The sequence below is a fragment of the Molothrus ater genome, chromosome 10 (genome assembly GCF_012460135.2).
Source record: "Molothrus ater isolate BHLD 08-10-18 breed brown headed cowbird chromosome 10, BPBGC_Mater_1.1, whole genome shotgun sequence".
In the NCBI taxonomy this organism is placed as follows: Eukaryota; Metazoa; Chordata; class Aves; order Passeriformes; family Icteridae; genus Molothrus; species Molothrus ater.
Genome location: NC_050487.2, coordinates 19,708,123 through 19,718,356, shown reverse-complemented (window position 1 = coordinate 19,718,356; position 10,234 = coordinate 19,708,123). Strand labels below are relative to the sequence as shown.

General features: G+C 38.1%; 2 long non-coding RNA genes across 2 annotated transcripts; both read right to left on the bottom strand.

Moving 5' to 3' along the window:
- Positions 1-2,329: 2,329 nt before the first annotated feature.
- On the bottom strand, positions 2,330-6,602 carry LOC118690326 (uncharacterized). The gene is made up of 3 exons (XR_004980760.1): positions 6,531-6,602; positions 3,094-3,202; positions 2,330-2,501 (listed from the first exon to the last, which is right to left on the bottom strand). It is a non-coding gene; the product is annotated as an uncharacterized LOC118690326 (long non-coding RNA).
- Positions 6,603-7,368: 766 nt separating this feature from the next.
- Positions 7,369-9,099, bottom strand: LOC118690327 (uncharacterized). The gene is made up of 3 exons (XR_004980761.1): positions 8,989-9,099; positions 7,963-8,027; positions 7,369-7,494 (listed from the first exon to the last, which is right to left on the bottom strand). It is a non-coding gene; the product is annotated as an uncharacterized LOC118690327 (long non-coding RNA).
- Between the last annotated feature and the right edge of the window lie 1,135 nt (positions 9,100-10,234).

The window sequence follows — 10,234 nt, the reverse complement described above, 5'->3', positions numbered from 1 at the left end:
GCAATATGCAGGGTAAGACAAGTAGCTATTGATGGCTCACGTCATGGGCCTTCCAAAAGTCCTCATGTCCTGGGAAATGTAATATTTTGAAGAGTTGTGAACCTCTTCAAAGGTGAAGATGCTTGGAAGAGGGCAGAAGTCTGCACATGTGGAACTTTTAGCTTTGCTGCAGAGGCAGCAATAAGACTGGAAAATAGAAGTACTGGGCACACCGTACTGTTTTTGACCTCAGGGAAAATATCAGATACCAATACATACTGAAAAGGAGAAAAATCTCCATTTAACTAGAGAAAGCACTACTAAACCTATACATAAAGCTATTGTGTAACTACAGAGAAAAAAATATCCTCGTGGTATTTCTCTTAACATATGAAAAGCTGAATGCTCCCCTGCAGAACTAAGCTGTCAGATTTGAAAATTAAATTTTAACACTACCTCTCCTTCAAGTGTGGACTTCTGCTTGCTAATTTTTCCTTAACCAGAAATATGTCCATCATACTTTTTGGTAGTATGATAATTGATGAAGGTGGGAGAAAAATGTAAGACCTTTTCCCAAAGAATAAGGTATAACGTGAATTCTGCATCCTGTTCTAAGTCCTAAAATCTGTCAGCTCTGCAGTCACAGTGAGGATGCTGATAATAGCACTAAGATTTCAGAAGCTGCACCAAATAAGTTGTTTTGTCCAGACTTGTCTATTGCATGTAATAAACTCAGTTCTATAAAAATCAAGTCATTACTGGAACTCCAGGAGTCAGAAGGACAGTGACAAACTGCTAATTAATTCTTCCTCTGAAAAATGCAGTAATAATTGGATCAGGGAGTGATATGTGCATTGAAAAGCAAATGTATCCCCATGAACCTCTTTGGCCTAAGAGGTTTTTTAATATATCCATATCAGGGGTTTGGGAGGAAAGGCAGAATAGTTCATGTGTTCATGTCCGTTTTTTAGACAAAATACAGGCTATTTTAAACAACTTGCTTTTTCCACTCTCTCATAAGAAAAAATGTTTACATTTGAGGGCCTATCTGAACTGTATTGAAAACTGATATTCATGATTGTAAAAGCCATTTCTCTTGGAAAAACACACTACCACTCCTAGCCTCCAAATGAAGGCAACAGAAGGGTAAAAAATAAGTAAACTGTGGAGAGAAAAAAAATGGAAAATGAAAAAGAAATCGACCAGAAGAGGCATCAGTAGTTGCTTTCTCTACAACAAATCCTGTTCAATTATTGGGCCTTCTTCAGAAGCAAACTGAAAAAACTTAAACTACTATCTGTTGGTTGTTACAAATTATACTGTAGGGTTTATTTGCACCATGATAGCACCACAAGTTTCAGTGAATACGAGGTCTCCTTCCTCAGATGTAATACATTTAATGAAAATCTAATAAAAACCTTGGGTCATTTTTCCTTCCTTTACCCAAGTTTAAAAAATAAAAAAAAAGGAAGCAGTAGGGAAATGAAGAAAATCCCACAGAACAAGTTTTCAGCTGAAAGTAAAGTCCTGTCTTTCCCAAATATACCCTTACTCAATCAATTGTGCAAGAAGCCTTTAAGATAAACAGTGAGTACACCTTCAGGTCACTTTGTGGTGGAACAAGCCCTATATTGTTGATGACCACAATGGCCCATGTCCATCTCCAGTTCCCTCCCACATTTCCTGTTCCTGTATTTCACTCAGCACCACCCTCCAAGCTCTCCCATGATGGCAGAGCTCTGCAAGGGTGCTGACACACCTTGCACAACATATGCTAGATTTAGCAGCTCCAAGGCACCCAGCACACAGCAGTGTCAGTGAACCAATGGTGCTGCAGAAGAGCTCTATTTTCATTTTATCTCCACTGCACAGAGCTCAGTGCTGCTTTCTTGTGCTTTTGACCCAGCACAGCCTGGTACAGACTTAGCTTTAGGGAGCCCCCATATCTTTAAGCTGAGGTTCTCAATATCCAGTTTGTTCTATCAACTACTTGATTGACAGGATTGGCTTCTCTAATATAAATCTATTTGAAATATATGCCCACTATAGCCTTAATCCTTAGCATACATTATAACTGTTATCAGGAGAGCACAGCTCACAAAAATTAAAGGGAACTCCCATATTAGCCACCAGTTCATGGCAGCAAATACAAAATAAAAAGGGAGGAAAAAAAATCTAACTGTCTCATGACTCTGCACAAGTCACATCCAAACTTGGGACCATCTGATCCTTCATCCCAAACCAGACCACAGCTTCCAGGACAGGATACAAAGCCAGGTCCAATTCAAGCTCCAAACAACTTGCACTATACTTTTGTAATGTTTCAATAATGCAGAGCACAGACCTTTCAGGGAAATTCTCTCTGATCAGCACAGCAGCTCTGAGCCCCACGGTTCTGTGCATTTGCCACGTGAAAAAATCCATTTGGTCTCCAAGGGCAGAAGAAAAGGAAGATCAAAGACATGCCCCACTACACAGATCCCAGAGGAGAACTTGTCATAATCCCATGTTCCATCTTTTACCTTGAAGCATAGAGCAAATGAGAAAGGAAAGAAAATGATGTCTTAATACTGTATGCAATTAGCAGTCAGAGGGAACTCATCCAATAATTTTTTTCCAGATATTGTATAACTTTTTGGAAGATACATTTAACCCTCTCTGCTCCACTCTGCTCATTCCATTAAATAATATTTAATTACTTTTCAAAGCCTTGATGGCAATCCATTTTGACAGCTGTGCACCCAGGATTGTTCCCCAGAAGGAGAATTTCCCTCACATGCAACCATAAAGTCACCACACATTCCTGAAAACTCTTGCTGTTAATGCAGAAGAGCAGAAGAAACATCTGAGGAGTAATGAAATCAGCATTTCTGATTCTCTCCTCTCCTTCCCAGATCTCTGCACTAGGTTTTGTTGAGTAAAGAGGGTTGTATTTACTCTTTATGCGTCTGAATTCCAGTCTGAGTGGAGAGCTGGGTGCAGCACAAGATCAATCACAATTATGATGCCCACACAGTCCAAGTTATGGTCTGAGCTTCAATGCCAATGAAGAATTGCTGACTTGCGTCGTATTTCGAAAGAAAGAAAGGAAATTTAGAAAGGGGAGCACAGTACCTGAATTTGAAGAACCCAGATAATTTGTGCATGCTTTATTCCTCTCAAACACCTCTGTCAATACTAGAAATCTTTGAAGAGCTGTATTTTCTGTCACAAATCTTTTCACCTGAAAAAGAAAGGCACACAGTACAAGATTTCCATTTAAAGGAGCAATGACAAAACTAGTGTGGAACAGTCAAATCACTGCATCTTCTGTGTGCAGGCATACCTGCAAAATCAAGCCACCTAAGAAAGCTGTTGAGGTAGCAAAGAATTATTTTTTTCTATTTACAATTGCTTAAGCTTCTAGTATGTTTGTGCCTAGAAGGATGCTGAAAAGAGGTATTAGAATCACATTCTGCAACTCGATTTTGGCTGTCTTTCCACCCAGGCAAAAGACTATTAGATTAAATTTATTAAAATGGCAGGTAAAAGGTACAGAAATTCTTTATCTTTCTGCAATTGGTAAACTTCAAAAGGGAAAAGATTTGAAAGCAGATTGTAATGACCAATTATCTGAGAGAAGAAATATTAGGGAGATGCTGGAATCAAGTTGCTCATTAAAATAAGGAAAGAATAAAAAGTTGCAAGTGTGACACCAAACATGTCTGTAATGGTCTGGGGTTAATTGGATTGAAGGGAGCAGCTTGGGCTCTCCAGTGTGCTGGAGTTGACAGAGACCACAGGCAGCAAAGAGCCCGGCGAAAGGAGAGGCAGGACAAAAAGGTCTAACAATGTTTGGGCTGCTGGCAATTCTAAGACAAAAGAATTCAGAGAAAAAAAAGAATTGGCTGTGGAAATTTTGAGGCCAGAAGATACTTGCTATTTTAAGGCATGGCACTATATTCCTTTAGAAATAAGTTTATTTTGTGTGTGGATGCATCAGCCATTTGGATTTTCCTCAATAGACCTAATGAAAATTCCAAATTGGTAGATTTAAAATAAATTATAATAATTTCAGAATAAGATAACAATTATAAAAGTGAGAAAAATAGATAAATATATATTTACTGACTACCTCTACATATTTGAACAAAAGTAATATATCTAATATTACAATTTAACTTCACATTTCCTTGCATCAAGCTCCAGTCAGAAATACTAGAAACCTTTCAATTATAACAAAACTGGCTGAAAGGTCACCCTTTCCCCAAACTATGGCTAAATAGATTTAATCTTCTCAGTCTAGTATTACAGCCAGAGCAAAGTGTTTATGATCAATTCAATTAAAATGGTAATTTCAGGGGGACTGGCAGCTCTCCTAGACTGTAAAGAGTTCTAGTTTACTTGAAATCCCATGGCACAAGGTAATAATATGGGATGTTTGCAGTTCTGTCACTGTGGTAATTTTCCATGATATTACACTGAAACACTTGCACAAATATAACTGCAGATGACACACACCAAAAAGGAGGTATAATATTTAATTTTAATGTAATTATCACATCCCACTGAAAATACACAACTAAGATCAAAAGATAATTACAATACAGACCAGTGAGAGCTCTGTTTTAATCAGAAGGAGCTGTGAATCAAAGTATTCTGCTTGCCAAAGTGAGTGCCTTGTTGGGTCAAATAAGCTCACACAGTCCCTCAGAAGAAGTCATTGGAATTACATCATTATTTTCAGCTCTTGCAGAGTTTGACAGTGTAGCAGACCCTGAAGCAAAGCTTTGCCTTAGGTTGCAATTATATAAACTTCACAGTTTTTACCACAGGTCCTCCTGAATAGTTTTGTGATAAGCCATAAGCATAAACCAGTAAGCAATTGTTGTTACAGAGATCTATTAATAGATATTTCTCTTAAAAAAAAAAAAAAAAAGGCAATGCTAGTCACATTCAGCACTAATGCACAGAGCATTTTAAAGGGAAAACTGCCAACTTGAAATTTCATTTTCTTCTGATTACTTCAGACATGCCCAGAAGCTAACAAAAAGAGTGAAGATCTGTATTTTTTCAACATCCCCTTCTCTCCTCCTCTTTTTGGCAAAGTGTTCACAAATGTGACAATCTCTGCTCATTTCCCTGCTTTTTTGGTGGCAAACACGTTGCCATGGTGTGCTCTGAGGCTGGGCACTCACATGACACTTGCCCTGGTTTGGCAGAAAGCAGCAGAGCAAGGCAGGAGTTCTAAGGGATTGCAGTGAAGGAACAGGCATACACTCAAGGGAAAATCAAGATGATAAATGTCATCTTGTTTATTATCATTGTTCTAGGATCACCAAAAAGAACTTTCAAAAGCAGTATTAGAAAATGAGTGGAAAAGGCCCCCAAAGGACAATGAGAATTTTTCAACAACATATTCTTGTAAGTAACGTGAGAGTTTAGAGGTTGTTGCATTTGGACTTCAGTGAACTAAGGAAGGAACTGGTTGAGGACTAAATCCTGATAGTGATCAAAGAAAAAACTGCAGATTCACAAACATCATTTTGTAAATTGGAGCTCTGTCTTGCTTACACTGCAATTTCTGCTGAGACCAAAGCCTGGCTGGGTGTACCTGCCTCAGCCTTCAGCTGAATAGATGAGAGCAGTATAGCTGCAGGGAAAAAAAAAAAAAAAAAAACAAGCTCAGTCTGGACTGCAAAACCCTTCAGAAAATCAAATATTTAGGTTGCTGGCTGGCACTGAGATCAGCACTGCCATGGCTGAGAGTGCAAGCCAAGGTAATGTGCTTACACACTGCACTTAGCAATACAGTATTCACATTCTATTGGTCTTGATACACCTGCAAGCACAGTGACTGCAGAGCTCACTCAACTGGGACAGGGAGAAGGGAAGTAAAAGCGTAAAGAAATCTGTGCCAATTTGCTGAGTGAATATGTATGCAGTCAGGATAGCATGGGAATCATAGAACCTTACCCCTTTAATGGCATCAAACATTGAGGTAGTAAAAAAGGACTTTTATTTTCTGTTAAAGCTCTTAGAAATCTAACCAAGCAGTTAGTGATATAAAAGAAAAAGGCCCCACACTAACCAAAATTATTATCTAAATCTTTTGTTAAATTTGGCAAAACTTAAAGTAGGTTCTTGGAAGTGACACATTTCACAAATCATTTATCTGCTTTTTTTAGGGATGACGTGTTTGAATGTTCAACAATGACCTGAGTTTTTGGGTGTGCTGCTAAGTAAAAGACAGACAGATGGGACCCTGGGTGATACACGAAGTAGAACAAAGGGAAGAATTACTGTCCAGGTAATATACAAAGTCCCTAGTTTAGGACAGTGACTTCATGAATACAGCTCCTAAAAGCACTACTCAACTTTCAGCAGATATTTGGCTCCAAAGATCTCTGAAACACAGAGTGTAAGAAATCAAGCTTCTTTGCATTCCTAACACCATCATTTGTTAAGATGCAGGTGCTGAAGGAACTGAAAGACACAATGTACACCAAAGAATGGCCAACTGCAAAATGAACATTGCAAGAGAAAAGCATACAAAGGAAAAATGAACTTACAGTTTCTTCAGGAAGTCTGAAATATTCTCAAAGAGAAGTGTAGGCACATTCATATTGAAACATACCCAAAGCAGCAGATCCACATTCAACATCCTGTCGAGCAGTGACAAGAATGTAAAAGTGGAGATGAAACCCTCTGGGGGACAGAAACATGAAGACAATGTTACTTCTGGCACAGAAATTTGGGATGCTACGTGGTTTAAGAAACTCATTTTGCTGATGTGAGATTTTATGGGCTGTGGTAGTTTTGTGGTGGTTGGTGTTGGCTGCCACTTTTATCTATCTGACTCTTAAAGCAGTTAAATGATCCCAAAAATATTTCTGCACCTCTGTGTTCCTTCATTACAAGAGGATCTGCTGCTATTTCCATTAATACAAGTCCTGGATGCTGGTAAGAACACATGGCTTAGCTTCTAATCAGCTGAAAAATTACAGCGGGAAGCAAGATATTCTTAGGCAGATTATAAAATTAAAAAGCTCCTGCAGGAGATGCTTTTAAAGTATTTTTTTCTTCCAGAGGAAAAAGAAAATACCCTCTCTTCTGTGTAGCAGGAAGATACAGCTGTAGTTAAAAGCAGAAACTTAAGAATATTTCAGGGTTCAGATTTTTTTTTTCTATTCAAAGAGTTTTCTTTCCTTCTGACAGTAGGTTTCTTTGTCCATTTCCTTCTAGAGTTTATAATTCCCAAGGTTACCATGCTTTCAAGTGCTGTGCTGGGTATATGGATAATTACTGCTGTTGCTATTTGGACTTAAATATTGATAAAGCTTTGGCTGTTTTGAAGTACCCTCCATTTCTTTTACTGATTTCTCCTCACAGACCTTTATGGAAGTGCAACTTTCTACACAGGAGCAGGGAGCTTGACAATGTAATTTCTGAGATTGTTCCATGTTTGAAAAATCACGTAAACACAATCATCCAGCCTGCCTTCCGTATTCACCCAGGATTTAGAAAGTTTGCCAGCTGGAAAACAGGAAAAGACAGGAGTAGAAATGGATTGAAAAAAACAAACACTTCATAAGAAAGATTTGCCAGTATTACCCAGAGAGCACCCTCAAATCCCAGCGAAAATCCTAAAATCCAGGCAAAAATGTAATAAAAAAGTGGTTTGATGGAACCATGTGGACGTAGGGGATAAAACCCAACTAGTTAATTTGAATCCAAACCAGAATTCTTAGGGAAAAAAAGTGTTATCATTGAGTTGGGGAGCAAACATCACAGTTTCTGCTGACAGATAAGCAGGAAATGAGAAGACCTTGAGGAATGAGAAGCAAAGGAAGAGAGAAAGAGGAATTACACTGCTAGCACCAAAACCTGTGGAAGGCAGCTGCCATTCAGCACAGCAGCATGGATCTGACCTTACAACACGAGCATCAAGAGACCAACAAGATGTTATCTGAATGTTTATGGTGTAGGTAAATTTCCACTTACCTAAAGTCATCAACAAAAATTTAGGAGTCAGTGCTTATCTTTTGTTAACAGCAGACTCAAAGCATCTGTGGGAAAAAATGTTTGAGTGAAGCAACAAAAGAAAAATTTCCGGAAGTACATTTCTGAACCACATATCATTTATAACCAGCCTGGCAACATTATTGTTTCAAGGCAGGCAACTTTAGAAAATATATGGCCAGATACCCAAAAGCTCCTCCACTTTTAGTTTGTGCATATGGCCTTTGAGCACTATAATTTATGTTACCAGGGCTCACTTGTCCAGATGGACTTTTACAATATCCTTCTCACAGCTCTCCAGGTGTTGCAAATAAATAAAACACTTTATTTCAGGGAGATGAGAATAGAGTAGGTACCAGTGAGAGTTGCCAATGCACATATTTTAGCAGCAGCCATTACAAAAATGCATTGCAATATTATTATTAAGAATGCCAAGTGATTCTGTAAATTATTCAAATGTCACACATGACAAGCAAACCACAAAAACTACTTTCAGTAAACTGCTGAAATCAAGTTGACTGCTCTTAATGATACTGTCACTGTGTCAAATTCAGTAAGAGAATTAAGGGAGTTTTAGCAATAGAATGATAATTGGCCCACCTTGCTCTGTGAGATACTCCGTGCCACCAATATTAAAAACAGCCAAAAAGAAAAGTGTGAAAGATTCAGTGGATTTCTACACGAGCAAATGGCCACCCCCTCACAGAGATTCAGGAAGCAGAAGAGTCTGAGTTTGTTGCATGAATAATTTGTTTCAAACCATTTATGACCTCGCGTCTACAGCATATTAAATATTCACACAACTGGTTCAGAATGAAAAAGGCTGGAGCATGTGAGAAGGGATTCTGAATCCTCAGCAGCCTCACACAAAGTGGGCTCTGCCTGCAATCACTACTTCTCCTGGATTACTGGCAGAATATTAAACATTTTTGGCTTATTATTGGAGACAGAACTCACCTTTAATATAGGGGCTATTGTAATTAATTGAATATCCTTCTTAAAACATACCCTGGTTTTGTCTATGAAGGCTCAGATCCAAGAAACTATTTCAGAGTTGCCCAAATCTCCTTGCACATATGCCCCAGCTGACTGAATGGGTTGGTGCTCTTCAAGTTTTCCAGTCCAAACTGCAGTTAGTAAAACAAATCCAGGAGTATTATTGAAATTAAAAGTCCATACAAACAGTTAATTAGCATTTTTTAACTGAAAAGGCCTAGTGGTATACTAGCAGGCAGAAATGCAAATCAGAGAAGCAGCAAAACCATCAAATACTTCACATCAAGCCCACCACACATACAGAAATAGAACCATCTGTGGCCCTTCAGATCTGTAGATCTCAAATGACTGTAATCTTATCCTGAAAATTTAGTTTTCAATGAAAGTGTGGATTTGGACAGAAATTAATTTTGAAAGGTTTAGGTAAAATTAAGAACTTACATAGAACTAAAAACTTGATCAAAAAGTCAAATGTTCAAAAGAAACTCAGTGTGTTCAAAAGTATAGGAAGAAAGCCAAGAGATGAGATTTCAGCTCTAAAACAAATGATTTAACAAAATTTGCTAAAATTAATCTGACATATACATGAGTATCCTTTAGAGACCATAACCAGTGTTAACTGCCTTTGAATTCTCTACCCCCATCCCTTTGAAAAGACAAAAACCTAAATCTAAAAATGAAACTAGGCATATTCTTTAATAAACAGGCAGCTAAGTTTGGGACAGAGAAGGTCAGTCAAAGCTGTGAAATTAGGCATTCAAAAGAAAAAAACACAAATTAATCCAAGGTGACCCAAGAAGTGTTAATCCCATGCACTGTTGAGGCTGCTGTTTTTTCTCCTTGAGACTTTCACAGTCCTGGGGACAGCCTCAGACTCTTCTCCTGTGCTGTGTTTATTCAACACAGAGACAGTTGCAGCATTGTGTGACTTATCACAATGAACCCACAAGACTTGCATGTTAAATATTGACTACCAAATAATCACAACAAGCCATTCACTGAGAAAAGAGCAAAATAACTGGGGAAAAAAATAAAACAACACTCAAAAAAACCAAGTGATAAGTTATGTGAAAGCATTATCTCATCTCAAAGGACCATCCATAAACAGAAAGCTAAATTCATCATTTGTTCCCTGAATTAGTGGCTCAGCTCCAAGAGATAAATTAATCACATTATTCTAGAAAGAAATAAGGAGACTGATTTCAAATTTCAGACAAAGGATCAAGGGGCTCTTAGTTAAGGATTTCTCATCTTTACC